At 44.6% G+C, this 19,237-nt stretch overlaps 1 protein-coding gene across 4 annotated transcripts in view; it reads right to left on the bottom strand.

The window, feature by feature from the left end:
* Nucleotides 1-19,237, bottom strand: part of LOC138843476 (uncharacterized) — a 223,981-nt gene that overhangs the window by 12,862 nt on the left and 191,882 nt on the right. The window lies entirely within an intron of this gene.

Below are 19,237 nucleotides of genomic sequence, written 5' to 3' on the forward strand. Positions count from 1 at the left end.
AAAGTGGTCCTCAAACCTAGCAGAAGCCAGCACCGTGCTCTCCAACCTCCCAAACTGGGAGCTCAGCAAATCTCTTTTCCTTGCACGTGGTCCAGGTTCGGGTGTTTGATGAGAGCCCTGGGAATGGACCAAGACAATGAGTTACCTCTGCCATGGCGGAAGAGGGCTCACGAAGACACCGTATAAGCTCACAATGCTGACACAGACAGAAGGCTTTGCCTCTGCCCGCTGGCCCCGGGCCTCGCTGGTTCACCCTATCTTAGTCTTTCTCGTGGTAGTGGAGAAGCTACTTAGCAGCCTCCATGCTATGAATCTCTGGGCTCGTGAAAGCTATTTTGGTTATGATATCATCTCTGGATATTTTAGCTAATAAAGAAGGAGTTCAGGTTTGACTTTTATGTCACGTGAAATAGCGCTTCCCAATTTCATTCACATGAACTTTAGAGCACACCCTACATGACCGGAGCAAAGTGGGAACAGCAGCCAAAGAATTCTCATCCCCCACCCCTCATCGCTGGGAGACGCGTGCCTCCTGACCAGTGAAGTTACTCTCGAAGGCACAAAAAGAGAGAAAAAGACATTTCTGCGTAGTTACAACCTCCAAGTCCACTAATCCTAACATCAGTTCTCTTCAGAGTCTGTATAAGACTGTACGTTTTGCAGCAAAGATCTCTCCCAGGCCAATGCTGCTGGGCCAGCCTGGCATGGCTATTTCTCCTGGGGAGCCAGAAGGTTCCTGGTAAGGGTGGGAGCATCTGGAGGTAAGGAGAGGGGGGCCATCACTAGAGGTGCACGCTTCAAATTCTGCGTCACGGACGCCACCATGTCCCCTCCTGCGAGCAGCCTGGACAGCTGTGGCTGAACGAGACGGACAACAGCCCTCTCGCCCTTTATTTAGGGTGCTCAGTTGCAGGGCCAGTGCTGTGGCTCACTTGGTTAATCCTCCGCCTGCGGTGCTGGCATCCCATATGGGTGCCGGGTTCTAGTCCCGGTCGCTCCTCTTCCAGTCCAGCTCTCTGCTGTGGCCTGGGAAGGCAGTGGAGGATGGCCCAGGTGCTTGGGCTCCTGCACCTGCATGGGAGACCAGGAGGAAGCACCTGGCTCCTGGCTTCGGATCGGCGCAGCGCCAGCCGTGGCGGCCATCTGGGGAGTGAACCAATGGAAGGAAGACTTTCTCTCTGTCTCTCTCTCACTATCTATAACTCTACTCATCATCAAAAAAAAAAAAAAAAAAAAAAGGATGCTCAGTTGCAAACCCCCACAGTTGTAAACACACCCTCACTGACACTTCCTGGGTTCACAATTGGACAGTTGGGCTACAAAATCCAGCTTCTCCCATGTTGCTTCCAGCCCGTGGGGAAACCAACTTGGTTTTCACAGTTGCAGGAGGTAGAGGACACTTCCCTGGCCTCAACTCTAGGGATCGAGCAAAATGGCTTGTGAACGTGGAGGCCTTCCAGACATGGAGCGGAAGCCACCAGTCCCGCCCTGAGCAAGCAAAATGCACAGGGCCTGCTGGAGTGAGATGGTCACCTGGCTCATCTCTCTTCTCCAGGAAGCTCCTCACCAGCTCCTCTGCTCTTTCAAGATGTTTGGTAAACAGACTCGTAGAGCCAGGGCCGCTTTTCAGTGACCTGTGTGCAGGCAGCCAGGGATTAAGATCAAGTTGCTGATGAGTTTTCCTCGTGCACCTGGAGCATCCGGCAGACGAGGAGACCACAGCACACAGGAGCCGCTACCTCCGAGGAAGGGGTTTTCAAGGAGACGAAGAGGCTTCACCTCCAAAGGGAAGCCTGGTTGGAGACTAGAGTTAAATACAATAAAAACTCTGTTCGCTGTGGGTTTACATAGGATCCCCTGGGTAACAGAGCATTCTGAGATATTCCATGCATGTGTCCGGCTGAGCATCATAGCCTTGGTTTCCGTACCTCTGCCGGTCCTATTAGTGCTCACGAGCGCGACTTGCTGCTAGCTGGATTTGGCAACCACCGTAACACAGAAGGGGCCGTGAAGATAGGAGAGCCGACATATGGCTGCCTCCAGCTCCTGCTCAGAGCTCCCTTCCGAGGGGGGCAGGGAGAGCAAGTGGATGGCGAGCTCCAGCATACCCCTATCCTAAATTATCACCGCCACTCGTGTCTGGGACGTCTTGCCAGAGCAGGTAGAGGGAGCTGCCCGCTGTTGAAAACCAGAGCTGGGTTTTCTTCTCAGCCATGCACGGCGCCTCTAGATCTATGGCAGACAAAGGCATCACCAAATCCTCACTAAGCTCACATAAAAGGCTGGGGAAAGAGAATCTCTCACTAACTGCCTTCCTTGCAGCCTACGGCCGGCTGGCCTCACTAATGCTAACACGGCTGCACTCCCACTTAAACATTGCCGCAGAGGGCTGCAAAATGGCCCCGTCTCTCCATCGTGAGGTTCCCGTTTTTCCCCCACTGGATCTTGCCTTCACTAGCCTCCCGCCTCCCCGCACACACCTCACGCGCAGGCTGCAGCAGATGGGCTCTCCGGCATAGCAATGAGGCGGGACATTCAATGTTAGAAAAATCCAGCTTGTCTCTTGAATTTCCCCACTTGAGATTAGGACCTGAGCTGTCACCATGTCCCTATGATAACCAGGCTGCCTTTGAAAAAAGGGCCAGTGGCTCCGGCATGGGCTTCATGCTTTATGGGTGTTTGTGTTCCTTTCCCGGAAAATGACTGCAGCTCCATTCATTTTTGTTTCCATCTGACAGCTGCTATTAATACCTCCTATTTACAGAACACACACCTCAGAGGAGCTCAAAACATTTACAGAAATGAACCAAGCCTCGCAACATCCTGTCAAGTGGGCAGGGACTAGATGGTACCCTCTTCATCTCAGAGGGAGACGTGAGCTGGGAGGAGGGCTCATCTCTTGGCTGTGCCACCCAAAGAGGACGCTGGCACCCACTTGCTTCCAAAGCTCTGCTTAAGCTGCCAAGCAAGGTGGGTATTTGTTTAGCCAATACTTGTTAATGTATTGCTCTCATATTTCTCAGATACACAGGCGCACACGCGCGCGCACACACACACACACACAGCCATCACGCTCTGATGTGCAAATACACCTTCTTTTCCTGAATCTCTGCACAAGTATGCACCGTGGGTCTACTCTAGTAGATGGCCAGTGTGTCACTGATAGGTTTGTAGGAAGCCCGTACCTCTCTTGGAGCTGTTTGCTCTCTTTCTTCCTGAAAGACTCTTAAATTTGACCGTGAGGTTCTATCAGGAACCAGGTTTTCAGTGACACTGTAGCACCCACTCACCCAGCATTTACCCCCACTGCAATTACTTAAAGGCATTACATAAAAAAATTAGAGAGAGAGAGAGAGAGAGAGAGAGAGAGAGAGAGAGAATCCAGATAGTCTCCAAGACGGGAATTCTAGCACTGGTAAGATTGTGGAAGGCAATCTGCTTTTCTCCAGCTCTTCATCTGTACAATGGGTATAATACTATCCACTTTGGAGTTCATCAGGGCACTATTGGTGAGAGGCAAAAATGTAAGCAAGTGATTATGTATCAATATAGAAATGGTCAAATACAGAGTGATCCATCGGGATTAGGGGATACTCTGTAGCCGTTAGAAAGAAAGACTAGAAACATAGAGAGCTGACAGAGAAACAGTTCCAAGACATTAGTTGTGAAGAACAAGGTGCAGGGGAAATGTATGGCTCTATATTTATGAAACACAGACTGTGTTGTTATCAGATGCATACTACAAGGCAGGGAATGAGATAAACAATACAAAGTAGGTACAAATAAAGGGCTCAAGAAATGGCAGCTACCTTTGTTGGTATCATAAGGTTCCTAGGGGCCAGGACTATGCTTTAAGTTTTAACTCCAGCTCCTTGCACACCATAGTGGCTGATTAATTGAGAGAAATAAAATTACTCAATGAATGACCCAATCAAGAATCAGTTGTTGAGTCCAGCAACAAGAGCACTACAATGAGTCACACAGCCTCTTACGTATTGTTTGGAAAGCTAGGCATGTAGGGAAGCAGCAGGGTCCTTTGGGAAGAAACAGGACTAGGGAGCCAGAGGCCTAGATGCCAGAAAAGTATTTCCTAAAGCGTGATCTCAGGACCACCAGCAGCGAGAGTGCCCAGAGGGCTTATTAATCACAAAGATTCCAAGGACGCACCCCAACAGGGATTAGAATCTTTGGATTGGGTTCTAGGAATCTGTGTTGTACACAATTTCTCTTCCCTTAAAAAAACATACAAGAGGCAGAGAGAGAGACAGACAGTGCGTGCTTCCATCCACTGGTTCACTCCTCAAATGCAACAGCTGGGCCTAGGCAGATGGAAGCCAGGAGCCAAGAACTCTATTCAGGTCTCCCAGGGGAGCAGCAGGGACCCAACTACTTGAGCCACTGCCTACTGCCTTCCTTTACATTAGCAGAAAACTGGAATCAGAAGTGGAGTTGGGACCCCAACCAGGCACTCTTGGGTGGGATGCATGTGTCCCAGTAGGAATCTGAACTATTAAGCCAAACACCTGCCTCCAATTTTTCTTTTTTATTTTCAGCTTTACTGAGGTTAAATTGACAAATGGGAATTACACATATTTAAGCTGTACAATTTTATATTTTCATATATAGGCACATTGTGAGATGATCCACAAATAAGCTAATTAACATATCTATTTAATCACATGAGTGCTTTCTCTTTAAGATTTATTTATTTGAGGGGCATAGTTACAGAGAGAGAGAGAGAGAGAGAGAGAGAGAATTTCCTCTATCTGCTGGCTCTCTCCCTAAATGGCTGCAACAACTTGGGCTGGACCAGGTTAAAGCCCGAAACTCCATCCTGGTCTCCCACATGGATGGCAGGGACCCAAGTATTTGGGCCATCATCTGATGCCCTCCCAGGTACACTAGCAGGAAGCTGGAATGAAGCAGAACTTCCAGGACTCAAACCGCAATCCAATATGGGATGCCCACATTGCAAGTGGTGGCTTAACCCACTGTGCAACATCAGCCCCAACTTTTTGTCTTCCTTCCTTCCCTTCTTTTCTCTCATTCTCCCTCTCTCTTTTCTTTCTATCTTTCTTTTCTTCTTTCCTTTCTTAATTTTTTATTTTATATCTCTATCTTTATCTCTTTCTTTGTTGAGAGAATAATGCTTTAGATCTACTCTTAGCAAATGAAAAAGACAGATAAATGGAAATGCATACCATATTCATTGATTGGAAGAACTAACATTGCTAAAATGTCCATACTACTCAAAGTAAGCAGCAGATTCAACATAATACCTATCAAAGCCCCAAAGGCATTCTACATGGAAATAGGAAAAAATGCTAAAATTCATAATGAACCAAAAAAGGCTCCATAAAGCCAAAGCAATCTTGAGCAAGAAGAACAAATATCTTTATGTCACAGTTTCTTATTTCCAAAATTATTACAAAGCTATAGTAATCAAAACAGTATGGTCACTGTCATAAAAACATATAGACATATAGGCCAATGGAACAGTATTGACAGCCCAGAAATAAATCTATGTATTATAGTTAAATGATGATCGAGAAGAGTACCAAGAACACATGAGGAGGGACAAGGACTCACAGTTTCTTCAGTAAATGGTACTAGGAAAGCTGCATATCCATGTTAGAAGAAAGAAACTGGACACATATCTCAAACCCTATGCAAAATCAGCTCAAAATAAATTAAAGACTGGGCCAGTGTGGCAGCTCACTAGGCTAATCCTCCACCTGTGGCGCCAGCACCCCAGGTTCTCATCCCATTTGGGGTGCCGGGTTCTGTCCTGGTTGCTCCTCTTCCAGTCCAGTTCTCTGCTGTGGCCCGGTAGGGCAGAGGAGGATGGCCCAGGTGCTTGGGCCCTGCACTCGCATGGGACACCAGGAGGAAGCACCTGGCTCCTGGCTTCAGAACGGCCCAGCGTGCAGGCGGTAGCGGCCATTCGGGGTTGGGGGTGAACCAACAGAAGGAACCATCCACTGGTTCCCTGCCATCTCTCTGTCTCTCTCTCTCACTGTCTAGAGGAAATCCAAATGGCCAACAGACACATGAAAAAATGTTCAAGATCACTAGCAATCAGGGAAATGCAAATCAAAACCACAATGAGGTTTCACCTCACCCCGGTTAGAATGGCTCACATTCAGAAATCTACGAACAATAGATGCTGGAAAGGATGTGGGGAAAAGGGGACACTAACCCACTGTTGGTGGGAATGCAAACTGGTTAAGCCACTATGGAAGTCAGTCTGGAGATTCCTCAGAAAGCTGAATATAACCCTACCATTCAACCCAGCCATCCCATTCCTTGGAATTTACCCAAAGGAAATTAAATTGGCAAACAAAAAAGCGGTCTGCACCTTAATGTTTATTGCAGCTCAATTCACAATAGATAAGACCTGGAACCAACCCAAATGCCCATCAACAGTAGACTGGATAAAGAAATTATGGGACATGTACTCTATAGAATACTATATAGCAGTCAAAAACAATGAAACCCGGTCATTTGCAACAAGATGGAGGAATTTGGAAAACATCATGCTGAGTGAATTAAGCCAGTCCCAAAGGGACAAATATCATATGTTCTCCCTGATCGGCGACAACTAACTGAGCATCAAAGGGGAAACTTGTTGAAGTGAAATGGACACTATGAGAAACAGTGACTTGATCAGCTCTTGTCCTGACTGTTGATGAACAACTTAATACGTTATCCCTCTTAGTATTTTTTTTGTTCTAGTACTATTGGTTTAACTCTGTAATTAACACACAATTATTCTTAGGTGTTTAAATTTTAACTGAAAAGTGATCCCTGTTAGGAATTTGGAAAGCATTATGCTGAGTGAAATAAGCCAGTCCCAAAGGGACAAATACCATATGTTCTCCCTGATCGGTGACAACTAACTGAGCACCAAAAAGGAAACCTGTTAAAGTGAAATGAACACTATGAGAAATGGTGACTTGATCAGCCCTTGCCGTGACTGTTGATGAGCAACTTAATATGTTATCCCTCTTAGTATTTTTTTTGTTTGTTCTACTTAATACTTTTGGTTGAATACTGTAATCAATACACAGTTATTCTCAAGTGTTGAAACTTAACTGAAAAGTGATCGCTGTTAAATATAAGAGTGGGAATAAGAGAGGGAAGAGATGTGCAATTCGGGACATGCTCAAGCTAACTTACCTCAAACGGTAGAGTTAGAAACATACCAGGGGATTCCAATTCAATCCCATCAAGGTGGCATGTACCAATGCCATCTCACTAGTCCCAGTGATCAATTTCTGTTCACAATTGATCATAATGTTAGGACTAAGAGCCAAAGGGAGCACACAAACAAGAATAGTGTCTGCAAATACTAGCTGATAGAATAAAAAAGGGAGAGAATGATCCAACATGGGAAGTGAGATACACAGCAGACCCATAGAATGGCAGATGTCCTAAACAGCACTCTGGCCTCAGAATCAGCCCTTAAGGCACGTGGATCTGGCTGAAAACCCCATGAGAGTATTTCAGGCATGGAAAGCCAAGACACTCTGGCAAAAATAAAAAATAAAAAAAAAAAAAACACACCTAAATGAAAGATCTCCGCGGGTGAGATCCCAGTGGAAAGAACAGGTCATCAAAGAAGGAGGTACCTTTCTCTGAAGGAAGGAGAGAACTTCTACTTTGACTATGATCTTGTCTAAATATGATCAGAGTCAGTGAACTCAGGGGGCTTCCATAGCCTTGGCAGCTCATGACAAGAGCCTAGGGTGATTACTGATGCCATAAACAAGAGTGTCAATTTGTTAAGTCAACAACAGGAGTCACTGTGCACTTACTCCTCATGTAGGATCTGTCCTTAATGTGCTGTACATTGAGATTTAATGCTATAACTAGTACTCAAACAGTATTTTTCACTTTGTGTTTCTATGTGGGTGCAAACTGTTGAAATCTTTACTTAATGTATGCTAAACTGATCTTGTGTATATAAAGAGAATCGAAAATGAATCTTGATGTGAATGGAAGGGGGGAGGGAGAGGGAAAGGGAAGGGTTGCGGGTGGGAGGGAAGTTATGTTGGGGGGGAAGCCATTGTAATCCATAAGCTGTACTTTGGAAATTTATATTCATTAAATAAAAGTTAAAAAAAATTAAAGACTGAACATTAAGACCTGAAACTGTAAAACTTCTAGGAGATCACATAGGAACAAAGCTCCTTGACACTGGTTGCAGTAATAACTATTTTAAATATTACACCAAAACAACAAGCGATAAAAGCAAAAAAAGATGGACAAATAGGGTTGCATCAAACTGAAAAGTTTCTGCACAACAAAGAAAACTGATTCAATGGTGAAAAAAACTAACATACATAGTAGGAAAATATATTTGCACATCATGCATCCCATTAGGGGTTAAACTCATTTTTATCTGCACACAAAAGTTCAAGAATCACTGGTTGAGAACAATTTTTAAATTGTTTTGTTTATATAAAGGGAACACATTTCATGCATTTCATATATACAGTTTTAGAACATAATGATTTTTTCCATCCCAACCTCCCTCTTATTTGACTTTGGGAAAACCATTAACTTTTCCAGAATTTACTTTCTTCTCTACAAAGAAAGGGTGGGATCTTAAATGTTCCTTTAAGTTACAGAACTCTACCCTATGACTAACCCAATACCTGACTTTCGGTAGGCCTGTGCATAAGCTGTGCAAAGGGACTATTCCAACCCGGCTGGAGCTGTCTCTGAGTTCCTGGGCTATCGTCTGCACACCTCTCAGACTTGGAGGCTGCTGTTATCTGCCCATGCTCCTTACATTCATTAACTACTAAAACTAATTAATCAGGGGACTCCCTGAGCATTAGTTTTAAATGATCAAAACATACAATTTTGTCATCTGTATACATCTGTGCTGTAATTCTAGTAAACATTAACATAATTAAAATAAAACTTCTATAATACATACATTCTTCCTCTCCTACACACACACACACACACACACACACTCACACAGATGTGTATACACACACAAAAATGAAGATTATGTGCAGACTTTGGAACAGACACTGAAAACCATGTTAGGAAAGACTACTGAAGAATGTCAATGAAATGGCCCTCTCTGGCCTCAAGTATGGATGGACGAAGAAGAATGTGTCCAGTCATCTTCATGGAAATTAAAAGCCATGAGCACAGATGGATGAAGTGAAGCACAGCCCTCTATCACATTTTAAAGGTAGCAAAGAAAAGTGACAAGTCCTAGCATTCTCCAATAAATCCCAAAGGCTTTTAGGAGGCAAAATTCAGAACCAAATTTACTTCTCCTTTCGTCTTCAGATAGAGAACAGTTCCCTAGAGTCACAAAAAAGTTTCTTAAAAAAAAAAAAAGATGTATTTATTTATTTGAAAGAGTTACAAAGAGACAGAGACAGAGAATCTTCCACCTGCTGGTTCACTCCTAAAATGTTTGCAATGGCTGGAGCTGCGCCAGACTTAAGCCGGGAGCAAGGAGCTTCTTCTAGCTCTCCTAGGTGAGTGCAGAGGCCCAAGAACTTGGGCCATCTTCTACTACTTTCCCAGGTCATAGCAGGGAGCTGGATCGAAAGAGGAGCAGTTGGGACTGAATCGGCGCCCATATGGGATTGCCGGCACCATAGACCATAGCGCCAGCCCCAGCTCTAAGTCTTAATAAGAATGTTCTGAAAGAGAGTTCTACCTAAGGACAGGGCTTTGGAGTCAATGAAGCTGGATTTTCTTCCTGTTCACCCTGTTCATTAAGCTATGATCTTGGATGACTTCTTTAGTCCCTCAGATCCCCAAATTCCTTATCAAAAAATAGAATAATGAGACCTATGTTACAAAGCTATTGGGACAATTGAATGAAATAAGATGTGTGAAAGTGTCTTGCACAGTGTCTAAGGCAAATTAAGAATTTAGTCAATATTTCTAAGAAAACACTTTTTTTTTTGCAATGTTGGCAGGTAATTGTCCTTTGAGCCCTGTCTTGTCTTCCTGTGTGAGCTTGATAAAGTAGAGCTAAGACTTGGACCACTCAAGAGGATTACACTATTAGAAATTTCAAAGTTGAACTCTGGAGCTTCTATGTTATTCAGTTGTGCCCTAAATTCTAGTTAGTAATTAAAAACAAGTCACAAACATGCATTAGGAGTCTTTTTCTCAAAAATTGGAGCCTAAGGACTCAGAGACACCTTGATGTATATTTTATAAAGGAAGACTAAGATTATGGATGCTAATACAGGATTGGTGATTTGGGGCTGATGAATTCCTTGGGCCTAGGGCACTCCCTGGCTCGTAGTAAGTAACAAATAACTACACGCTCACTGAGCACAAGATCTGATGCTTTTCACTATGTAAAAGTGGGAACAGACATGTTGTTTTAAAACAGAGAGTTGACAGAGAATAGATGGGAGAGATGGAAGGGCTAAGCCCAAAATTTCTCTGGATATTTTATTTCAGAATTAAACAAGTTACTTGCAAATAAGCCAGTCCCTCCATCCCCCAATAACCTAGACTCCAGGGCTTGGAATGTTGTCATAATTTTACTAAAATTGGTGCCATGGTTTTTATTCAGACATTTCCAATGTGGCAGTTGCTGAGAGGTGAGGCATTTAAGAGGCATTTAGGCCATGAGGACTTCTCCTTTGTGAATGGGATTAAGGCCCTGCTGTGGTTTGGGTGTGGTTGGTCCCCCAGGGTTCATGTATTGGAAGCTTGGTCCTCAGTGGTAGGGTTGGGAGGTGGTGGGGTCTAATGAGAGGTTCTTAGGTCACTGAGGGAGCTGCCCTCAAAAGGGATTAAGGTGATTCTTCTGGGATCCCTCAAGTCTCTTCAGAGCAAGCTGTAAGGGCCAGCCTGAATCAAGCCCTGGCTTCCTGTCTAGCAATGTGATCTATCCCTCTTGCATGTATGTCATCAACCACGCTGAGGTCCTCACCATGGCTGAGACGATGCTGGCATTATGCCCTTGCGTCTCCAGAACAGTGAGCTAAATAAACCTCTTTTCTTTTTAAAGTCAGCTTACCTCGTGTATTTCATCACAGAGTTGAAAAGAGACTCAGGGAAAATTCCTATCAGGGAGAAAAATTCACTTTTTCCATGTACAAGAATCGCCTGCTATTTCTATGCACCGCATTAATTCCTTTTCCTAGCCTACATTATGTTACCAGGCACTGCGTGTGTGTATTTAGCTGTTCTCTGCCTGGTGAACTGTGAGTCTGAAAAGTGGGGGCAATGTGTTCTTTCTCTGTATCCTCCCACAAAGAGTCACTTCCACGCTCCATCACAGTGTCTGATGACTCACCAAGCATGGCGGACTGACTCAGCACCAACAGGATCTGGGCAACACACCCTGAAATTCCTGGGGGAAAGGGGACCCTGTCTCACACATCCTGGCATCCAGTGCAGTGTCATACAAGACAAGGTGTTCAACAAACATTGACTGAGGAAGGAAGGAAGGAAGGAAGGAAGGAAGGAAGGAAGGAAGGAAGGAAGGAAGGAAGGAAGGAAGGAAGGGAGGGAGGAAGGGGGGAAGGGAGGAAGGGGGGAAGGGAGGAAGGGAGGCCCTCAGAAATAAAAAATCCAAAACTTTCCATAAAGCCAAACATGCAGCAAAGTATACTAATGTGCCTTTCTATTCATTCTTCCCTGTGTTCATTCACAAATATTTATTGAATGCCTAGTTCAGCCATTGTGACTTGTGTTATGAAGTGTCTATGAATGAGAGAACAGGTGTGCATGGGATTTCACTCTAGGGGGGAAGGTGGATGGCATACAGGTGATCACATGTGTGCTGTGTGCTGGCACTGGCATCTGGCAGAGCACAGGGCCACCCCTTGCGAAGGCGCTGAGGAAGCGTGAAGGAGATGGTAGATAATAGGGACACACGAGGAAAGCAAAGAGGAGGCTGAACAATCTCCAACAAAATTCATCTGCCCTTGTGGCAAGGAACTTCTTATAAAGACAGATGTACTCAAGACATCAGTCACTCTTGAAACCCTCTGATGGTTTAGTGTGATGGCAAATTTTTGTATCTTTCATGCACAGCAATATTGACAAGCATCATTCCTAAACCCCAACATTGCCAACTCATTGATTCATTTGACACACTCACTCAAGTGCAGGCTGGGCTCCCTGACCTTGGCATAACACATGGGTATCAGGAAGCACTAAGCCTTTGTTTGCCTTAGTTCTGACAGGGCTATCTGTTGCCTTGCACCTGGCAGCCAATGTACTATTTTGCACTAGGAGTTCAGGCTCAATAGGGAAGAGTGGCAGGGATAGAGGATGAAGAGGAAAGGCACTTGAGAAATTATCAAGATAGAAGCACAGGAATGTAGAGACTTAATAAGCTACTTGAAAAAAAAATTGGAAACAGAAATGCATTACTGTATTGACTTACAATGAATACAAGCTCAAGTACAATTACTTTGAACATCAAGACAGTAAAGAGGAAAACCAAGGTGCTCCAGTATTCGGCCACACGCAGTCCTTGGATCTGCCATTGAAGCATCCATCCCTGTGTTACTTTCTCACCTACGTGACCACTCCAGCTTTCACAATACCAGAAGTGTGGTCAGAGACCCTGACCTCCACATCAGTGAAATGGAGTCTTTGTGGTTGTGCTAATAAGACAGATGGGTGAGGTCTTTAGCTCACAGACATGGAGATACACAGAAGTGCCTCTCCGTGTTGCCTGAGACAAAAAGCAAGAAAACCAGTCTTTACCCAGAAGAGTCCTTATCACCAACTATCTCCTTTTACTCACTTTCTCAGGATTGTCTGCCTGTCCTGAGGAGTAACCATGGAGACCATGCATAGGCAGACAGCCAAGGGCTTCACACCCAGTCCTTCCACGTGGGTGGTAATTCTGGAAAAGTTACTTAACTTGCTCAGACTCAGTGTTTCTCACCTAAAATGTGCTGAGTCAGAGAGTAAGTACAATGATCTGGCATCTACAGATGTCTAATAAATGCTAATCACGGCCGGCGCCGCGGCTCACTAGGCTAATCCTCCGCCTAGCGGCGCCGGCACACCGGGTTCTAGTCCCGGTCGGGGCGCCAGATTCTGTCCCGGTTGCCCCTCTTCCAGGCCAGCCCTCTGCTGTGGCCAGGGAGTGCAGTGGAGGATGGCCCAGGTGCTTGGGCCCTGCACCCCATGGGAGACCAGGAAAAGCACCTGACTCCTGGCTCCTGCCATCGGATCAGCGCGGTGCGCCGGCCGCAGCGCGCCGGCCGCGGCGGCCATTGGAGGGTGAACCAACGGCAAAAGGAAGACCTTTCTCTCTGTCTCTCTCTCTCACTGTCCACTCTGCCTGTCAAAAAAAAAAATAAATAAATAAAAAAAATAAAAAAAAAATGCTAATCACGTCTTCTCCTTAAGATAAGATAAGGACCAATGTCATGTTTGTTTGTTCATAAGAGTTTATAAAACAAGATGTAGGGGCTGGTGCTGTGGTGTAGTGGGTAAAGCTGCCGCCTAGAGCCAGCATCCCATATGGGTGCCAGTTTGAGTCCTGGCTGCTCCACTTCTGATCCAGCTCTCTGCTATGGCCTGGGAAAGCAGTAGAAGATGGCCCAAGTTCTTGGACCCCTGCACCTGCATGGGAGACCCAGAAGAAGCTCCTGGCTCCTGGTTTCAGATCGGCGCAGCTCCAACTGTTGTGGCCACTTAGGGAGTGAGCCAGCAGATGGAAGACCTCTCTCTCTCTCTCTGCCTCTCCTTCTCTGTGTAACTCTGACTTCCAAATAAATAAATAAATAAATAAATCTTAAAAGAAAAAACAAGGTGAATTAGAGGGCAGCATAAACACACCTGACATACAGTGCTGAGTAACCGAAGGAGAGTCGTGTGAGGATACTTCAAACAGTGCATGGAAAATGGAATCAAAAGTAACTTTGGGGCTGGTGCTGTGGCATAGCAGGTAAAAGCCACTGCCTGCAGTTCCAGCATCCCATATGGGCACCAGTTCGTGTCCCGGCTGCTCCACTTCCGATCCAGCTATGGAAGACATTCTCTCTCTCTTCCTCTCCTTCTCTCTGTGTGACTCTTTCAAATAAATAAATAAATCTTAAAAGTAAATTTGTTTTGGTTGAAAACAATTTGAAATTCATGCATAGATTTTTCATAATACAAGCTTTCCACAAACAAAAAATTATTTATTTGAGAAGCAGAGAAATACAGAGAGAGAGTTCATACCCCAAATGCCCACAATGGCTGCAGACTGGGGAAGTTGGCAGGGGCAGGGGTGGGGGTGGGTGGGTGTAGGTGGTGGTAAAGCCAGGAGCCAGGAACTCAGTCAAGGTCTCACACGTGGTGATGGGAACCCAATTACTTAAGCCATCACTGCTGCCTCCCAAGGTCTTCATTAGCAGGAAGTTGGAGCTAAGAGCTGGGGCTGTGAATCAGATCCAGGCACTCCAATAATGAAGACAGGTGTACTAACTGCTAGGCCAAATGCCTATTCCTTCTGTGAACTTTCTGATGATCCCTGGTACTGGGCCTGAACAGCAATAAAGGAGAGAAGAATGGTACGCTTCCCTTAGGGGCTCATCTCTTTGTTTAGTTTCTTCTGCTTCAACAGCTTCCTGTTTCTCTGCTTCTGCTGTGTGATTCCTCGCTCCCGGGTGCTGAAGCCCTTGTTGGCGATACCTCGTGGAGAAGCTGGCTGCTGTGATGCGCTCTTGGGGCCACACGGCATCCTCTCCCTCCAACGTCTCCCAGAGGCAAGAGGCTCTTGAGATTTCTTACACCATAAGCTATAGCCTTGACTTGATCCCACAGCCCTGGCTCAGGCAGGCCAATGTCATTCTGAGTTAGCTCGCTACTCCTTTTATGAAAGGCAAGACTGAGAGAAGGAGGGAGGGATGCAATTCCATAGGACTCTTAAGGACTCCTAGAGAATCATTCTATCAGAATGGATATAATTGCAAAGCTTGACTGTTAACAAACTAAATGGCAATGCACACACACTCACAAAGGCTCACTCAAAACCCTCGTATCTCTAAAATATCTATTTGTCATAAAATACAGATGTAGGAAGCACTTTCTGTCAGGGGTTTATCAGCCAACTGAGCTTCAGGAAGATTATGTTCATAAACACATGAAATTGTGGATGCCTGCGTTTTCCTTATCAGCCTAATACAAATGAAATATGAATATTTTGTTACTTATAATATAAACATAGCATAAATCCATCCATCCAACAAATATCTATTTATTCACCAATGTTGTGGCAAAGTGGGTAAAGCTGGCACCTGCACTGCCCACATCCCATGTGGGTGCCCGTTCAAGTTCCGGCTGCTCCACTTCCCATCCAGCTCCCTGTTAATGAGCTTGGGAAAGCAGCAGAGGATGGCCAAAGTGCTTGGGCCCCTACATCCACATGGGAGACCTGAAAGAAGCTCCTGGCTCTTGGTTTCAGCCTGGCGCAGCCCCGGCTGTTGTGACCATTCGAGGAGTGAATCAGTGGATAGAAGATTTCTCTGTCTCTCTCTTCTTGTGACTCTATCCTTAAAATAAGTACAATAAATCTTTTAAAAAATCTATTTGCTATTTTCTGTGGATTAGGTAATGATATAAACCAATCCAAATTCAAACATAGAATGGATTTTTATGTTCCCTTGAATAGTATTTATTTTTATTTAAAAATTATTTATATTAATTAGAGAGGCAGACAGAAAGATAAAGATAGTAACAGAAGGAGAGAGACACAGAGAAAGGGAGAGAGAAAGAGAGAGCGAGCGAGTGAGCTGGCTCATATCTCCTGGTTCCCTGCCCAAAAACCTATAATGACTGAGCCTGGACCAGGTCAAAGCCAGGAGCTAGGAACCCAACCCAGGCCTCCTATGAGAGTATCAGACACCCAATACTTGAGCCATGACCTGCTGCTTGCTGGAGTGTGTTAGTAGGAAGCTGGATCTGAGTGCAGAGCCAGGACATGAACTCAGGCAACCCAATATGGAATGTGAGTGTCCCAAGCCTCATCTTAACTGGTTGACCAAACGTTCACCCTTATTTATTGATACAATTGAGATGCAGATTTCAACTATTGGATATACAATGAAATCTCTCATGGATCTCAGACTTCCATGAGGATTTTATGAAAGATGTAGATCCTCTCCCTAGAGAAGCATAATATGTTTACAATTTTGCATGTGTGAGCACGATTGGGGGATTTATAAACTCCTCAAAACCAAGGCAAACAAACAATGGATTGCAACTTGCACTTATCGAAGTGCTCTAGACCACAGATGGGCCCTGCATAAGGTGGCATGTCTAGAAATTTCTCCTTGTCCAAATCAACCTGGTCGGTGCAAACTCTCTAGTTAAGCAATTCTTTACAAACACAGAATTGATGCCATAACAGGACTCGTCATCATAGAGACCCCAGATTACAAAGAACACAAGTTACAACCTGATTCTGGTAGGACCCTCAAGCGAAGCAGCAGCAACATGTAAGGAAGTAGGAAAGAATGTGCCCTTTGGTCATGACCTTGAGGTTCAAGGAATTTGCTCAGACAGTTCCAAACTGAGTAGCCGTTTCACAGACAGCCCACTGCCCGGCGGGTCGCCGCTCTCTAACTCTGTCATCATGACATCGCCATCTGCAGCCACTGAGCTGAGATTTCTCAAGACCAAATTAATCACACCCAAGATTTCACTCTTACATAAGAATCACCTGTCGCTGGTACATAAACAGCAGCACCTAGCAGAGCCAAGGGTAATCAGGATAGCAAAGAAAGGGGCCCGAATAAACAGAAAGCAGATTTCCTCTCTGTGGGGCTGGTTCTGGAAAATCTCCGTGCCCTCAAATGCCCCTCAAAGGAGACAGTCATTTTTCTACTTTCTGTCTGCCTCACTACTGTCGGGAGAATGATGCTCCAAGAGCCCCAGACAATCTGTCTTCTCGGGGTTCTGTTCAAGCAATGACCTCGGTCTGCTCCAGTTTATGTCTCTCCCCACAAGCTTCAGCTTACTCTCATCACCAGCTAAATTAACCATAAAGCAAAGCCATGACTCATATTACTGAAGCCAGAGAGAAATCAGTGCAAGCCTGGAGCTATGCATCACTATATTAAAGGCAGAAGGCCAGCCTAAAGAGAAACACGGTGACAGTTCTTACATTTTTATATTTATACTGCCCTGTGGGTCATCTAGAGAGTCCCTTGGTTTAAGAACTAAGCGTGGAGACACAAGTGCTTTGGTCGGAAGCAACAACAATGCCATATGGAAGCAACAGAAGGAAGTAGAGTTGTTGGAGAAAGGGTGGGATTGGTATATCAATGGACAGTAAACAGGGCTTAGAGAGGAAGGTATCTCCTGTATTTATATATATATATAAAATATACATTTATATACATATATACATTTATATACATATATACATTTATATATATTATATATACATTTATATATAATATATATACACTTATAAATAATATATATATAAAGAAGGGGGCAAGAAAATTACCTATAGCTCTATTTGGTCAAGTTTGGGAAAATCCAATTAGGATTAGCACATATCTGAGATGGCCTCGGTCTATGACCTTGGGCAGAGTTCCCTGCTCTGGGTTTCCATTTGTAACATGTAGGAATAGAACGAAGGCTTCTTCCTGCACTGGCTTGCCAGGATGGAAGGTAGAAGAAAAGGCCTTTGAAGCCAACATAATTACGCCTCTGTCCAGGGAACTATAAACAACAATAACTCCAACAGCCTTCAGCTCTGCTTTTGAATGAGTTCTTTGCTTCTGTCTGAGAGGTAAAGCAGTTCATTCCATGGGGAAAAGTCGAATGAGGAATGGGAGGCCATGCCCTGTTCCTTCTCGTTTAATGTTGTTATTCTGAGTTATTATTAACAGAGAGAATATTCAATACAAGCTGACAAGGTTTTCCTGAGTGTCCACATGTACTCAGTACCGCAGTAGGTTCCTGGAGTAGATATAGAAAGAGCATGTGGCACAGTCAAGGTCCTCAAGCCCATTACTGAAAGCCGAACACAAAATGAATCCTATATCCTAAAAGTCTAATTTTTAGAATGAATATCCTCTCTGTTAACCTGCGTAACTGAGTTGGACCACATTTGCTTGTTTTTATGCTTTTGTTAAACTATATGTTAATCCATACACTATATTTGCATTAGTTATCTTTGCATGTGTAAGAGAAGCTTCACTGTGGCGTTTTTTTTTTTGGGGGGGGCAGCATACACTAGCTTGAGTTCTGGCTGAATGCCTCTAGGTGCAATGCAAATTAAGTTATTCAAACAACTTTTGCATTTTGAAGTAAATGCATGCCGGAACATTGTGAAGTTCTACTCAGGTGTAATCTTTCATGACACAAAAGTAAATGAATCATTTTCTGGAAACTTCTCTAATTCCTGAGACTGCACACTGGTTAATAGTTTTGCGCATTTAAGGAGCACCAGAGTTGCCTCATTTACTCCCAGCAACGTGCTATCATTCTTTGGTGTGTACTTATTTTTCTGATACCAAATAGGTAATCATCTTTCTCAGAATATTTTGTTTTCTGTTAAGAGTTGCTAAGATAAATCACTAATAAATTTTACTGAAAATGGTAGTCTCTTCTCAAATATGCATTTTATGCAAAACAGAACTTTTCAGGAAGTAAAGATGATCCACATGGGGTACTTCCAATGCAAATTATCTTCTTTATAACCTGATGGTGCTTGTCTTAAATGTTCTGTATGAATGTGAGTGTGTGTATTTGCATTTACACCTAAGTAAGCACATCAAGATGATATAAAAGATGGTGTACCGGCCGGCGCCGCAGCTCACTAGGCTAATCCTCCACCTAGCGGCTCTGGCACACCGGGTTCTAGTACCGGTCAGGGCGCCGGATTCTGTCCCGGTTGCCCTTCTTCCAGGCCAGCTCTCTGCTGTGGCCCGGGAAGGTAGTGGAGGATGGCCCAAGTGCTTGGGCCCTACACCCCATGGGAGACCAGGATAAGTACCTGGCTCCTGGCTTCGGATCAGCGTGGTGCGCCGGCCACAACGCACTGGCTGCGGCGGCCATTGGAGGGTGAACCAACGGCAAAGGAAGACCTTTCTCTCTGTCTCTCTCACTGTCCACTCTGCCTGTCAAAAAAAAAAAAAAAAAAAAAAAGATGGTGTACCCCTTAGCGGGGTTTTCCAGTCACATTACATGTTGCCGACAAGTTATGAAATGAGGTACTGAGAATTAAGGTGCAGGCATCTTAACTGAAACAAACCACAGGACACTACTA

The sequence above is a fragment of the Oryctolagus cuniculus genome, chromosome 1 (genome assembly GCF_051225735.1).
Source record: "Oryctolagus cuniculus isolate XC-2025 breed Fujian yellow rabbit chromosome 1, ASM5122573v1, whole genome shotgun sequence".
Taxonomy (NCBI): domain Eukaryota; kingdom Metazoa; phylum Chordata; class Mammalia; order Lagomorpha; family Leporidae; genus Oryctolagus; species Oryctolagus cuniculus.